This window comes from Balaenoptera musculus, chromosome 3 (assembly GCF_009873245.2).
Source record: "Balaenoptera musculus isolate JJ_BM4_2016_0621 chromosome 3, mBalMus1.pri.v3, whole genome shotgun sequence".
Classification (NCBI taxonomy): Eukaryota; Metazoa; Chordata; class Mammalia; order Artiodactyla; family Balaenopteridae; genus Balaenoptera; species Balaenoptera musculus.
In genome coordinates this window covers 20,264,768-20,281,372 of record NC_045787.1, presented here as the reverse complement: position 1 = coordinate 20,281,372, position 16,605 = coordinate 20,264,768, and positions in this window count along the sequence as shown.

The window sequence follows — 16,605 nt, the reverse complement described above, 5'->3', positions numbered from 1 at the left end:
AGAATGTCAATATTGTTAGAAAAGATAATGTAACATAACAAATTATCAAAATATGTATTTTCAAAGTAGAAATGCTGCTGGTTAAAATATTCCCACTACTTCCATGTAGTAATTAGGAAAATAGAAATAACTAGTTTGATAAAGTACAGATTTCTCTCACTTTTAACATCAAAATGTCCAATAACAAAAAAATTGTACTGGAGTTTTGAATAAGAATATACAAATGGGATATTATAGCCTTCCTCATTTAAAATATAACAGTTCAATTTTTTTCTAAAAGGTCAAATTTATTCTGCCAATCTATTTCCTATTGCATATAGACAAGCCTGCAGCTATTTTTTTTTTTCGTGAAATGGAAAATTTGTAAATATCATCATGGATGAGTATTAATGCACAAATATTTTTTCCAGTTTTATTGAGAATTAATTCACATACATCACTATATAAGTTTAAGGCATATAGAAGGATGGTTTGATTTACTTATATTGTGACATGATTACCACAATAAATTCAACTAACCTCCATCTTCTCATACAGATACAATAAAAAGAAAAGAAAAAAGAAAAAAGATTTTCCTTGTGATGAAGACTCTTAGGATTTACTCTCTTAACAATTTTTTTATATATCATACAGCCATGTTAGCACTAGTCATCATGCTGTACATTACCTACCTAGTAGCACTTATTTATCTTATAACTGGAAATTTGTATGTTTTGACCATCTTCCTCCAGTTTCCTCTTCCCCCACCCTCGGATTCTGGTAACCACAAATCTGAGTGTCATCTCTTTTCCTATGAGTTTTTTGGTTTGGGGGTTTGTTTGTTTTGCTTGTTGGTTTAGATTCTACATACAAGATATAAATGAGATTGTGCAGTATTTATCTTTCTCTGTCTGACTTATTTCACTTAGCGTAATGCCTTCAAGTTCCATCTATGTTGCGGCAAATGGTAGGACTTCCTCATTTTTTTATGGCTGAATAATATTTCATTGCATGTATGTATATACACACACACACACACACACACACACACACATATTATATACCAAAACTTCTTTAACCATTTATTCATCAATGGACACTTAGGCTGTGTCCATGTCTTGGCTGTTGTAAATAATGCTGCTATGAACATGCAGGTGCAGATATCTTTTTGAGTTAGTGTTTTTGTTTCCTTTGGATATATTCCCAGAAGTGGAATTGCTGAACTATGTGGTAATTCTATTTTTAATTTTTGAGGATCCTTCATACTGTTTTCCATAGTGACTGTATCAATGCGCAGTCCTACCAACAGTGCACAAGAGTTTCCTTTACTCCATATCCATACCAGAATTTGTTATCTCTTGTCTTTTTAATGGCCATTCTAACAGGCATGAAGTGATAGCTCACTGCAGTTTTAATTTGAATTTCCCTAATGACTAGTGATGTTGAACATCTTTTCATGTATCTGTTGGCCTTTACACATATTCTTTAGATAAATGTCTATTCAGTTTCTTGCCCATTTTTCAATTGGGTTTTCTGGGTTCTTTTTGCTATTGAGTTGTAATATAAGTTTTTTATATATTTTGGACTTTAACTCCTTATCAGATATATGGTTTGAAAATATTTTTCCCATTCCACAGGTTTTCTTTTCACTTTGTGGGTGGTTTCTTTTGCTGTGCAGAATAATTTTAGTTTTATGTACTCCACTTGTTTGTTTCTTATTTTGTTACTTGTCCTTTAGATGCCTTATCCAAAAGATCATTACCAAGACCCATGTCAAGAAGCTTTACTCCTATGTTTTCTTCTAGAAGTTTGTTGGTTTTAGGCCTTACAGTTCAGTCATTAATCTATTTTGAGTTAATTTTTGTGAGTGCTATAGAATATGGGGCCACTTTCATTGTACATGTGAATATCCAATTATCCCAGTACCATTTATTGAAAAGACTGTCTTTTCTCCATTGAGTGTTCTTGGCTCCTTTATCAAATATTAGTTGATTGTTGATGACTGAGTTTATTTCTGGGCTTGGAATTCTGTTTCATTGGTCTATTTATCTGTTTTTATACCAGTACCATACTGTTTTGATGACTACAGCTTTATAATATAGTTTGAAATCAGGAAGTTTGAGGTCTCTAGCTTTGTTCTCCTTTCTGAGGATTTATTTGGCTACTGGGGGTCTTTTGTGGTAATATAAATTTTAGGAGTGTTGTTTCTTCTATAAAAAATGCCACTGGAATCTTGATAGGGATTGGATTAAATCTACAGGTGGCTTTTCATATTATTGACATTTTAACAATATTAATTCTTTCAATTCATGAGTATGGAATACCTTTCCATTTATTTGTATCTACTTTGGTTTCTTTCATCAATGTTTTACAGTTTTCAGAGTAGAGATATTTCACCTTCTTAGTTAAATTTATTCCTAAATATTTTATTGTTTTCAATGGTATTGTAAATTAGATCAATTTCTTTATTTCTTTTTCAGAAAATTTGTTTTTAGTTTATAGAAATGCTACTGATTTTGTATATTAATTTTGTATCCTGCAACTTTACTGAATTAATTGATTAGGTCTAACAGCTTTTGGTTAAATCTTTAGGGTTTTCTATATATAAAATTATGTCATCTGCAAATAAAATTATGTCATCTGCAAATACGTCTTTCTTTCCACTTCTGACCCCTTTTATTTCTGTTTTCTTGCCTGATTTGTCTAGCTAGAACTTTTAGTACCATGTTGAATAGCAGTGATGAGACTGGGTACCCTTGTCTTGTTCCTGATCCAAGAGGAAAAGTTTTCAACCTTTTACCACTCAGTATGATATTAGGTGTGGACTTGTCTATATGGCCTTTATTATGTTGAAATATGTCCTTTCTATGCCTAATTTGTTAAGAATTTTTATCACAAAAAAAAAAAACTGTTGAATTTTGTCAAATGCCTTTTCTGCATCTGTTGAAATGGTCATATGATTCTTTTTTTCTCATTTGTTAATGTGATGTATCACATTGATTGATTTGAATATGTTGAATCATCTTTGCATCCCAGGGATAAATATTGCTTGATCATGGTGAACAAGCCTTTTAACGTGCTGCTGAATTTGATTTGCTAGTATTTTATTGAAAATTTTTGTATCTATGTTCATCCAGGATACTGTTAGTGATTCCTATATGCTAATATCATATTGCAGAATATAACTATGACTATATTACCATTACCAATGAGATTTAAACTACCTTTTTATTTTTATTTTTTTAATGTGAATTAGTGGTCTTTTACTTCCACTCAGAGAGTTCTCTTCAGCATTTCTTGTAAGGCAAGTCTGGTGGTAATGAACTCCCTCAACTTTTCTTTGTTCAGGAAAGTCTTTATCCCCTCTTCATTTCTGAAGGACACCTTTACTGGGTTTGGAATTCTTGGTTAGCAGTTATTTACTTTCAGTTCTTTGACCCTGTCATCCCATTCTCTTCTGGCCAGAAGTTTCTGCTGAGAAATTCTCCCATAGTCTTGTGGGTTTCCCTTATATGTATCTTCTCTTATTTCTCTTGCTGATTTTAAAATTTTTTGTCTTTGACTTTTGACAATTTAATTATATTGTGTCTTGGTGTAGCCCTATTCAGGTTCAACCTATTTGGGATCTTTTGGACCCCATGGATCTGGATGTCCATTTCTCTCCCCAGGTTTGAAAAGTTTTCAGCCATCATTGTTTTAAATATACTTTCTGTCCCTTCATCTTTCTCTTCTGAAATTCCCATAATGCAAATATTGTTTCTTTTCATTGCGTCCTATAATTCCCATAGGCTTTCTTCACTCTTTTTCATTTTTTTTTGCTCCTGCCTAAATAATTTCAAATGTCGTATCTTCCAGGTCACTGATTCTTCTGTATGATCAAGAGTTCTTTTGAAACTCTCTATTGAATTCTTCAGTTCAGTTATTGATTTTTTCAACTCTAAGATATTTTTATGGTTGTTATTTCTTTGACAAACTTCTTGTTTTGGTCATGCATTGTTCTCCTAATTTTGTTTAGCTGTCTGTCTGTATATTCTTGTATTTCACTAAACTTCCTTAAGAGGATTATTCTGAATTCTTTGTTTGACAGTTTATAGATCTTCATTTCTTTAGGGTAATTTATTAGAACTTTATGGGTTTCCTTTGATGTTATTATATTTACCTGACTTTTCATGATTCTTGATTTCTTACATTGGTAACTGCACATTTGAGTAATCAAGCTCCTCTTCCAGACTTTACAGTTTGCTTTGGTTGAGAGTTCTTCACCAGTGAGCTCAGTTTGGATTTCTAGTTGTGTCTTCTGGTAACGTCCCTGGGTAGGTGGGTCCTGCTGTTATGGTATATTTTTATTGACTTGAATCAGGCCAGAGTCTGCACTGAATTCTCTGGTTAGGTGAGGCCACCAGTTTGCAGTACAGAGGAAGGAAGCCATGGGTTGTGCTCTCTGTTCAAATGTCTCTGCACATAGGACTGTTGAATGGGCTATGCAGCTTCTTGTGTGCTCTGGTTACATTTCCTGGTTGGACAGTTAGAAGCATCTCTTCAGAGGTAAGCAGGGCCACCGATTAGATTCCCTACTCGGGCACAGCAAAAGCAGCACCAACACCCCCGTTCCTTCACTGAACAGGGCCACTGGCTTTGATCTGCAAACTATCTACTCTGCCTGTTTTTTTTTTTGGCTGCACCACGTGGCATGTGGACTCTTAGTTCTCCACCAGGGATCGAACCCACACCCCCTGCAGAGGAAGTGTGGAGTCTTAACCACTAGACCGCCAGGGAAGTCCCTGCCTCTTGCTTATTGGTTCAAGTGACACTGGGCCTCACACCTTCCAGGAGTTTTTGCCAGCCCTTCTGGCAAAAGTTAGGGTTGAAAGACACTCTTCACAGTGGATAGGTCTATGTCACAGCTCCCCTGCCTGGGCGAGAGGAAGAAGGGCCACTCCAGGCTGCTCTCAACTCCCCAAACAGGCTCTCTGATTGTGATGGGCCAGGAGCTATCCTTAGCCTTGGCTATAAATTTATCCTCCTGCCTGTGTGTAGCAGGGGGACACTCTATGCCCAGTACTAGCTTTGCTCTGGGGTGATCAGCTCTGCCTGCTGATCTTTCAGCTTGAGTTCCACTGGGCTCACTGTTTCCAGGAGTTGTTGTCAGCCCTTCTGGTCAAATAAGGCTGGAAGACACTCTCCACAGTGGGTGGTGCTGTAATTCAGCTCCTTGTCTGAGCATGGGCAAACCAGGGCTTGCAAAACTCTTCGTTTGAGGATTCGTATCAGGCATATCTACACCCTGCTGAGTTCCCTGGTCGGAGTGTGCTTTCACTTTAGTTCTGCAGATGAGCAAAGCCACTCTTTGGGATTACTACTTGGGCATTGCAGGTGTGAACTTGACCTGCCAAAATCCATTTGGTGAGGAAACTCCTAATGGATGAATCTTAATTGGTGAATGTCAGAATAAAGTCTGACAGTCAAAGAATATGCCTTATGTAAGCTTTTGTCATTCTTAATATTGCTATTATTTTAAGCACCCCCTTAAGTATATACCACATTCCCAATATTGTTACAAATAAAATAAGAGAAGTGAGTTGCACATATCAAAGACACTTCTATATTTACATGTATGTGCATAATACTTAGATGATGTCCAAATAAGCATTGACCATTGTTTTAATGTTTTTATTTTTCCCTTCTAAATTTAGCATATTATCATCTACAGGCCAATTTCTGTCCACTTGCCTTACCACATATATTCCATTAGGATGCCTCAAAAATTTTTCTATAAGCATGTAGTTAATTGAACAATGAATAAAATAATAAGAAAGCTGATTGTTCTGAGAAATACAAAGCATCAGTTTCATAATTGTTACCTGTCTTTTTTGTTTTCATTTCTGTTATTTGGACGGATGAGCAAAGAGTATGAAGCCAAAAAATGTGAAGGAAAAAGAAAGATCATAGAGTTTTGTCAAAGAGTTAAGTAATAGTTTTAAATCTGTTATTTTTCTGCATTTTTTTCTTTATGTTAATTGCCAACTTTTAAAATCTGGTAATTAGAATTCTCACTGTATAAAAGTGTTGCTTATTACCTAATTTTATGTTTGTGTGTTATACCACTTCTCTTATAGTGGTCCCCACAAATTGTTTAACTGTTAGGTCCTGCAATCCTGAATTTCTCACTTGGTTTTGGACATTGTCAAAGATGTGACCTCATGGAGGACTGTGGTGTTTATATTCTCTAACCTGAAGGTCCATGGCCTTTCACTGCCTTGCACTTCAACTTCTGTCTCTAATTTTACCTACATTCCTTCTGCTCACTGCTTCATGATCAGAGTTTTTTGGGGTTTTTTTTACAATTTTTTTAAAGTTTTTCTTTTTTTTTTTTTTTGAAATTATTTCATCCATGGAAAAGTTCTCTGAGATGAGGATGCTAAGGAGCCAATGTGCTCTTTTACATATGACTGAGTTTTTCATCTATGTTCAAAGTCTGTGCTCATGGTAAGTAGTTTGTTCTATATCAATTTCTAAATACATCAAAAAGCATTACTGCAGAGCTATATAAATTACTCCATCCCCTGTCAAGAGGGTTAACATATTATTTAAGAAGATATAATATCAGGGAATATTTTCTTGTATCAAACTATTGCAAATCCTTTCTATTAATTCATTTCAAGCCTATATAACAATTGTATGCTTAAGGAGCTTTGAACAATGACAGCATTAAATTGTGTGTGATTTTGTTTTTCTATAACATATTTAATGAAGATGATATTCTAAAGGCTTTAAATATATTTTGATACTATTTTGCCTATAAAAAAAAAACTTCCATGAACTTTTATACTAATATTTTCTAGTCTGCTTAACTGGCATCCTGAGATACTGCTATTATTTGATATCACCTAAGTCCCTGGTTTCAGTAGTTTTTGGTCACTTCTATAGCAACCATGATAAATATGTATTTCATTACTCTGAGTTGAAGCTATCAAGTTACTTTCTTTCCAAGAAAAGAGTTAATATTATGACAACAAGGTATTAATTCTTTTAGAATACTAACAACTCAAGTCAATAAAGGAATGCACCCATTTTAGTGATTTCCCATAAGTCATCAATGTTTTATTCCTCAATATTTTATCTTGCATCCCCTGAAAAATGATTTCTGAGGGTAATAAGAGTTTGGTATCCAAGTATAAACGATCCTTGCTGTGCTGTTAAAATGACTGATAAGTTTCCTTCTGACCTGACATCCTGAATAAAGCCATATACACAATTAGCTGGGAAATTGTGGCTCCCTTGCAGATTGACCCAAGTTTTGAGGCTATCTTTCGCTGTAACAATTTTTTGATTTAAAGTAGTTTATAATTTAGGTTAAAAACGTTGATGGAAACAGGAATCTGTTGTCCTCATGTCTATATTTTACAGTTTGGAGACAATATTTCAAGTTTCCCACTTGGATCATTTGCAACATCACAGGTACTCAGTTTGAAACAGAAGGAGCATGTGACTATTGGAAGAGTTCTGTGTTTATCATTTTATTATCAACCGTCTACCCAGAAATACTGTGTGAAAGCTTGATCCTTAAATCCTAATTCAAAATAAGGCTGTATATTGGAAATGCCTTTATTCCAATCTGCTGATCGATCAATGGAATCTGGAAGTAGTAGAAAAATAAAATTTAACCACAGCAGTGTTTCCAAGGGCTCCTGAAACATTTGATGAGGAAGTAAAGTGGCAAACACAGGGAGATGATGCAGATTGCCCAGAAAGCTGCTCTGAACAGGTGGATGTCTTTATTCTGGCCTGCCACAAAATTCCACTTGAATCATTGAATAAATCCTGAAAAACTTCTCTTAAGCCATTCCAAGGAAAATGTACTATCTTATGCTGGCTAGCTTAAAGTCAAAATGAAGGAACATCCTTCCACAGTCCTAGGATGCTCCCCTGGTGTTGTTGGCTAAAAGAAATCTACATGATAAACTTTATCATATCCACAAATGCTGTTTCATCCTGCACCCTGTATTTGTCCTTACCATGTGATAAACTATGGTTGAAATTTATAATTAAAAATCCAAATACTCTGACTGGTCTCCTATATTTAAAAAACAAAGAAAAAACCCATATTGATCAAAATCTTCCAAGCTGTCTTTATCTGCCTACAAATCACCATTCTTAGAGCAATGGCAAAATGAACATAGTAGAAGGGTGCTGGTGATATGCTTACATGAAATCATCTCTACTTCACAGATAGCAGAAAATAACTCATAGAACTCCTCCATGCATACAATTACATTCCACACAACTAAAATTTGATTCTCTGTACTTCTTGCCATTGCTAATGCTTCCCTTTGTCAGCTAGTGTTTGAGTTATGTTTATGCTTCTCAGTAGCAATGTTAGTTCAATTTCTTTTAGACCGAGAACTGGTAAATTTCACTGGCACTGGTTCCATGACGTGACCTTATGGTTTGGAGATCTTTGGTATACACACACACACACACACACACACACACACACACACACACATACATATCTCATTATGTGATTTTGTATCACAGTACTTATACCAAAAGCTAAGGCCAATTAACTGGATGTCAACTAAGTTCAATTGTGACAGATGTGATGTCTGACATTATAGAGTCTAATGACAACAGACAAGAGAGCAAATAATTAAATATAATGATTACAATTATATTTGTTGTGAAATTTGTGAATGAAAAATTGATGGAAATTAACCAAGTACTCGATGAAAAAAAAGGGGGGGATCAGTTTAACATAATTTGTTAAGAAAGATCTCTCTGAAGAGGTGACTCAGTACACATATTTCAGCAGTAAAATGCAAAATGTATTTTTCTATTTTCTATTTTTTTTGTGGTATCAACCTTGGAAATCAAAACTGTAAATGCAGTTATGTGAATTAAATCCTATTTTTAAAGATATATTTCTGAAACTTACTCAAGTTTTATATTCAATGGTATTCTTTTCAAGTTAATAGACTTCTACGTGATTAAAATTTTAAAAAAAACTATTTCAAAAAACATGATTGATTTCTTTCCAGTTAAAATGTTTTGACAGAGACAATTACTTGAGCAGGAGAAACTTGATTCAGAAATAATTATTTCACATAAGCTAAAGAAATCCCATTGCTCTTGTCACAGTCTCTAGGAAAGAAGTTGATAAACATTCAAATACGAATGCCTAAAATACTTTGACAAATATACCTGTTTCAATTACTTTTCCTAAGATTTGTTATGTCTTTATATAACAAAGTAGGTGTTTCTTTTCTTAATAAATATAGTATGGCTACCTATTTCACAGTCTAATGATATTCATTTTCACTATATAAACGCAATTTGCAAGGAAACAGAAATGGCAAGTTTTTGAAAAAGCTAAAGAACAGATTTAGCACTACTGTGATAACAACACTGAATCTTTTTTAGGTATTGTGGCTTAACTAGAATTATACAATTAAAACAGTAGAAAGAAATAGAAATGGTAATATTTTATATTATCAAATGTATACATTTGGTAATGTTCATTATATATGATTTCAAACTTTCTAGTTTTTATTCATCTAATTTGTTCTACGTGTTTTTAAAGACATGATAGCATGTTGGAAATGCAATGGAACTGTGGATTTTGAACACTAGCAAAACAATTCCTTTTATTTATTTATTTTGATGAATAGTTTCTGGAAATAAATAGTGGAGAGAGTTGCACAACAATGTGAGTGTACTTAATGTCACTGAATGATAGGCTTAAAATGGTTAAAATAATAAATCTAGTTATGTATATTGCAGCACAATAAAACAGAAACACCTTACCTACTATGAGAATGAACCAAGTAGTTTAATGGTTAAAATGTGAGCTCTGACACCAGATTAGCAAGGCTTAAATCCTTGCTTTACAATTGATTGTCTAATAAACTCAGCCAAGTAACTTAATCTTTCTGATATTTGTTTCAACTCTGAAGTGAGCTTTATGTGAATTTCTAACTCAGCTTGAGAATTAGATGATATAGAAAAGTTCTTAGTTCATAGTGAGGATCATATATGAGACAATTTGAAACGCTAAACACGCAACTCTAATTCCTATAATCCAGAATTTGTTAACTCTATAATTTTATAATATGCTCTGTAATTTTTATTTTTATTTTCCAGTAATTAAACAATCATTTCTATGAGAATCAGGAACTGCTGTAACCTTCCAGTGATGGTCTAAGGATTACTTACTCTTCACAAGGACCCAGTACACAGCCATAAAATTAGAAGAGGTCCAGGATTATAGAAAGTCCCTGAGCAATGCTAGCCTGTGTCAGGAACCTATAAAAAACACACTGATATAAAATATTCAATATATTATGGCCCTAGGTACTAGAGTATTAATCCAGAAGACTACATACACACAACAACAACACTTAAGTCCCAAAGGTATGTTGAAGTGTACCTATATATACTTTTGTTCTATGATATGCCCATAAAAATCCATAAGACCATTGTGCTCTACATATCTTTAATGGTAACATATTATAGAATCACACTAGAAAACTGTCATCAAAATTATGTGCTCTACAATACTATGTCTACCAATTTCAACATCTGTCTTCTGAAGAATGTTCTGTAAGAAACGTGAATACTCAAAAGCTTTTTGCACACTATTGCAATTTCGTTTAAGATCTCTATTTTGGTGATATAAGGAACATACCCATTAGCCAATAATTAAGAACAAAAACAATATAATGTTTGACAACACAATTGTGAATACTCAAAAAAATGTTATGTATTAACTCAAAATATATATAAAGTATGAATTATTACAAGATATGTAATTTTCCCATATTAAGTAAATCTGAAAGTAAAATAATTGTGCTTTAAATAATGATTGCAGCATCAATTTAAATAATGAAAAATGAATACATTGAATTCTTCTGCAAATATATTTTCAATATTGATGATGCACTATTTCTATGTGAAAATTATTGTTTGGTGTTGGCCTTTTTTGTTTTGTTTTGTAAAATTCCCTAAATTTAAAAGAATATTTAATCTTTAAATATCTACACTTAGCAAAATAAATTTTAAATAATAAATAGTTGTATATGTGTATACATTTGTGTGTGCATGTGTATATACATATATATATACCTACATAGTCAAATGCTGATATTTGCAGTAGTCATGTTCTATGGTATCAACACAAACACTGATTTAGCAAATACTGAACCACTGTTTCCAGGGAAAATGAAAATACAGGTTTTGAATGTTGGGACCTCTGATCCAAACATTTTTGTCAACTGATCAATACATAAACTTATTTTGTGTGTTTCTGTTTAAAGACACCATATATTGTTCATTCACTAACACTGAACTAATAGCCAACAGCACTTTAACTTTTGCCTTAATGAAACATCTAACACACATATTTTCTCAGTAAGGCTAATCACACCCTTCCTGTGTTTAACAGAACTATGCACAGTCACCATTTTAAACAGCGAAATTACTAACAACAACAAAAACCCTAAAAAGATGCAAAAAAAAAAAAAAAAGTAGCACTACATAGACCATGAAGAGGGCACTTGTATGAGATCAGAAACAAGAAGACAGAGCATTGCCTCAACTGGGAACACACATGTCCATGAATGACTCAAAGTTTTCACCTCACTGCATATGTACACAAATGAATGACCATGAAAGCACCCCAAATATTGATTTTGGAACTACAAATAAATGCATTTTTGTGAGTAGGAGAAATCACAAATATGGAATCTGCAAAATAATAAGGGTTGACTATACACACACACACACACACACACACACACACACCCTAAATATATGTGTGTGTGTATGCAGAAATTTTACATCACATGGCTAAGATAATTTGACAGTCAATTCAATATGCAATACTGCAGTACATTTTGGAGAAATTAATACATTTCTGTAAGTGCTATTTTTTTTTTTTGCTAGAGCAGATGTAATCAATGACCTAAAAGGTTTGAGGAATATAAGATTATTTCAACTACCAAGTCTCAAGATATTTAGTAGCCAAGAGGAACTCTTGGCTTTATGTTTCTATAATTCATTTTTAATTGCCTTTTTCTAAAGTTTTATTTTAAAGGACTAGTGTTATTAATATCTATGCTGGCTGTCAGAAAACTTTAAATAAATAGTTGAACACAAGGAGGTCATTTAGTTTAAACATTTATTTCATTTCCCAAAAATGGAAGACTCACCACTTAGTGAAAAAGAAGCTTTGATATCTAGTGTCAGTTACACCTAAAAGGGAAGGATTTTCAAATTAAATTTAAGAATATGTTCCTGGAACATTTATCATTTCTAGTAGCAAAAATAACACAATTCAACCTGATATGTTAGCTAATAAAATTGATAAACATCATTAATTACCATGACTCAACCCAAATCCAGTGTCTCACTTGTCTTTTCATTAACACCCTTTGTGTGAGAAAAAATATATATTTCTAATAAACAAGACTTCAATAATTTCAAAACACTTGCCTCATAAAAGCATGTCTAATGTAAAACTTAATAAGGAAAATTGTTAGAAAGGTTCATGGCAAGAATTCTAATTACCTTAAAGCATGTGACTCTTAAAACAAATGTGGAAATATGAGACAATTATTGATATGCTTCCACATAAAATATGCAGACACATTAGCAAATAATTTGAATAAGTCTGACTTCTACTATTTTTGGAATCAGGTTGTATAAATACACAAATGATAAGAACACTTTGACAAATCTGAATAATAACTAACTCAACATTAACTAAGCAAACTAAATATTAATATGCTGAGTAAATAATTCAGATCAGGAGACAAAAATCAGTAACATACATTCACTCTTAACTGTCATCACTTTTAAGGAATAACTTTATTATTAGAAACATCATATATTTTATAATCAGATATTTATAGATATTAGTAAAAAGGAGACATAAAGAAATTGTAGAAAGAATAAAAGTTTTTAAAAGTCCAACACATTTACTTAGTGATAGTGAAACCCTATGACTAGTAAAAAAAGCAAAACAAAACAAAACAAATACAGGTAGAGTGAAGTTTACTGCAATTCCATTTCCATACCCAAGTCAAAATGTCATAACATTTTTTATTCACGTAGAACTAAAACACCCCAACGTCTATTTCTAGTGATCTAATATTCATGAGAAAAAGTTTTATAATATGATACATATATAAGAAAAATGTCATTTCATAGCAGATCTTTCATTGAGAGCCTTTTTTGGCAAGAAGCCACTATATCAAGCAGTTAGACAACGGATTTCATGGGCTGGTCATGGCAAAATCAACACATTTCACAGTTTGGTACAAATTAATGAAAACAGCTGCAAAAATACAAATAATGTCAAATGCCTTTCAGATGTTTCTAATGAACAAAATGAATAAAAATTAAAATGTATCTAAATGTGAACTTGACATTTCTCACTTGTTTCACCAAGTCAAAACTATAGCAAGTATGTTTAAATCAATTATCTGGCCATACACTAAACTTTTAAAATGTTATTTTCCTGTTATAAACAGATTATTCTTGATTTTTTTCTTATATTTATACTTTGTAAAAAATAATATGTATTTTTTGCTTTTCATTTTGTCAATACTTTTGAACACAAGCTTTCTTTGGCATTTTGCATCTATTTCCATTCTTTAAACACAAAACAATAAAAAAATCCAAAAATTGAAAACGATGAAAATGCTTCTTAATACTGTATTTACATACTATTACAAAATAAAGAACATGACTTTTAAAAATAATAGAATAAATACATATAAAATATTTGTTCTGCTAAGTAACAGTGGAACCAATAAAATGGTGTATCTGGTTCAAATTCAGCAATAAAAAGGAATGAAGTACTGATACATGCTACATTAGGAGATGAATCTTGAAAATATTGTGTTAAGTGAAAGAAGTGAGTTTTAAAAAACACATATTTTATGACTCCATTCATTTGAAATGTCTAGAATAGGTAAATCTATAGGGAAAGAAAGTAGACTGTTTTCCTAGGACTGGGGCAGGGATGGATGGGATGTAAAGGGAAGTTAATGCTAATGTGTACAGTGTTTTCTATTGGGAGTAATATGATGAAAATTTCTAAAATTGTTTGCAATGATTGTAAAACTCTGTGGATGTGCTATAAAACATTGAATTATACACTTTAAATGAATGATATTTATGTACATGAATTATACCTCAAAAAAGTTTTTATTTAAAAGAAACAAAGAACCTAAGGTACAGAGTTTTAAATAGTCTGTCAAAGGAATGGTGAAATGAGTTTGCTAATAAATAAAAATACAAGGCAATAAATTTTAGTCTTTGAGATGAATTTTTCAACTGAACAGAAATCTACAAATTTATATGTAATTTGATAGTGTGTGGGCTCTAGTCAAACAGTAAATAGAAAATTCAAACATAGATATATCCTCCTAAAATTTCAGTAATTATGAAGTAGACTTATTAATCAGTTTCTCAGTAAGATATGTAAGAACGTGCTTCCTCTGTACACCCAAGTTTTCAATAATATTTTTTCCTTAAAAATTGTAAAAGAAAATATATCAACCAAAGATAATTAGTAAAAAGTTGTTATGTAGAAGTTAATGGTTTGTATTACTACTAGATATACTTCTGCATATTATGGTTTTTTATTTCAAAGTTTTGGAAATTTTTTCTTAACAGCTCATCTGCCCCTTTTGTAACCATATATAATCTTGAAAGATTGTTCTTGATCATGCACATACACACTCACTCCACTGGTCTCATTTTGGTTTGTACATGATCATTTACAGTGGTGCAACAATAAGTGATAAATAACACATATAGACCATGTTGAGGATCACAGGCTGAACATATTAAGATAAGAGTGTTAATTTAGACACAGACATTTTTATAAAGAATCTGATTGGACACTTAAAAGTCTCTATTGGTTGTTTTTCTATCCTGTTGCTTTGCAACAAAACTCAAGAATCTCTATTCACAGATTCTACAAATATATATATATATTACTCATTAAGATAAGTAATCCACCTCCTGCCCTCAAGCATGTGAAAATGATAAAACAAATCCAACTGGAAAGGACTGCAGCACTACTGGATGGCATATAATTTTCATTTGGGTGACATAAGACTCAGAAAATAAGATTCGAATATAGAGGCATTTGGGAATCACTTATCTTGCACTCTAAAAGAGACAGTTTCAGGGAAACAGATGACCTGAAAAGCTTTGTTTTCTGTCGAATAAAATAAATAGAAAGGTGAGGCAGTACAGCTCGAGTTGTGATGCTTTCATGGAAGTAGAGTAGATGGTTCAATATGTGGTTTTGTTTTGTTTTGTTTTTTAATAAATTTATTTATTTTATTTTTGGCTGTGTTGCATCTTCATTGCTGCATGCAGGCTTTCTCTAGTTGCAGGGAGTGGGGGCTACCGGTGCATGGTCTTCTCATTGCGGTGGATTCTCTTGTTGTGGAGCACGGGCTCTAGGCACGTGGGCTTCAGTAGTTGTGGCATGCAGGCTCAGTAGTTGTGGCTTGCAGGCTCTAGAGTGCAGGCTCAGTAGTTGTGGAGCACGGGATTAGTTGCTCCATGGCATGTGCGATCTTCCAGGACCAGGGCTCAAACACATGTCCCCTGCATTGGCAGGCGGATTCTTAACCACTGCACCACCAGGGAAGCCCCAATATGTGGTTCTGAATGTTCTCTTCCCAGTAAAGTTAGTGATATTTGGAATGAACATATGCTTTCATGTGAGATCAATTTAATGCTTAATCTATGAAGAAGTTGTGTTTAAACAGTCAAACAGTAGAAAAAGAGTAATACTTTTGTAGATTGTTCTTTTTTGGGGTGATTTCTTTGGACCAGTTATATAATAAATTCATTATTAAACCACTATGTTTCATAACCACAAGGGGTGCAAATAGAATAAATTTTCTCACCTATAAAATAAGATTATTTCTAAATTGCCTTCAGGTCATATGGATTTTATTTCTTGTAAATTTATTTTAGTAAGATTAAATGACATGGCCACAGATAAATGGTAGAAAATAGTGTGTTTATTCCTGAATGAAAGGCCCTAGCTAAGGCAGGAATTAGTCTATGTAGAAGTGGAATATTTCTACTCTGTTTATTTGTCATTGAATATATATTAAGGCATTGATTTTATTATTGTTGATAAACTGAAAAACATATCTAAGTTTCCTAAAGCTATAGCTACCTTTCCATCATTAATTTTTCAAATTATCCTGACAAATGGGATATTTTAAAAGATGCTAATTGGGTGGCTTTTACTGTGATTTCTTTATGAAATACAAAAGATTAAACTTTGTTTTAGGCTTAATTTTTCATAGGATATGTAGTGAATTTACCTGATTTCTAAACTAATCATGGCTTCAATATACATCATTTTGAATAGATTACTAAGCAATACTTTTTGAAAAAATTTAAGTGAGGATAAATAAAAAGAGAAATAATAGGCTCAAGAAAAATAGCCAATGCAGATTTCATGCCAAATGCATTAATGTGTTAACACATTTTTCCCCCCTAGGTATATGTATAAAGATATGAACAGACCTGCCAACACCACCAGTTCTATTTCACCAGTTTCACCTATAAAGAGCATACTCTTATCTC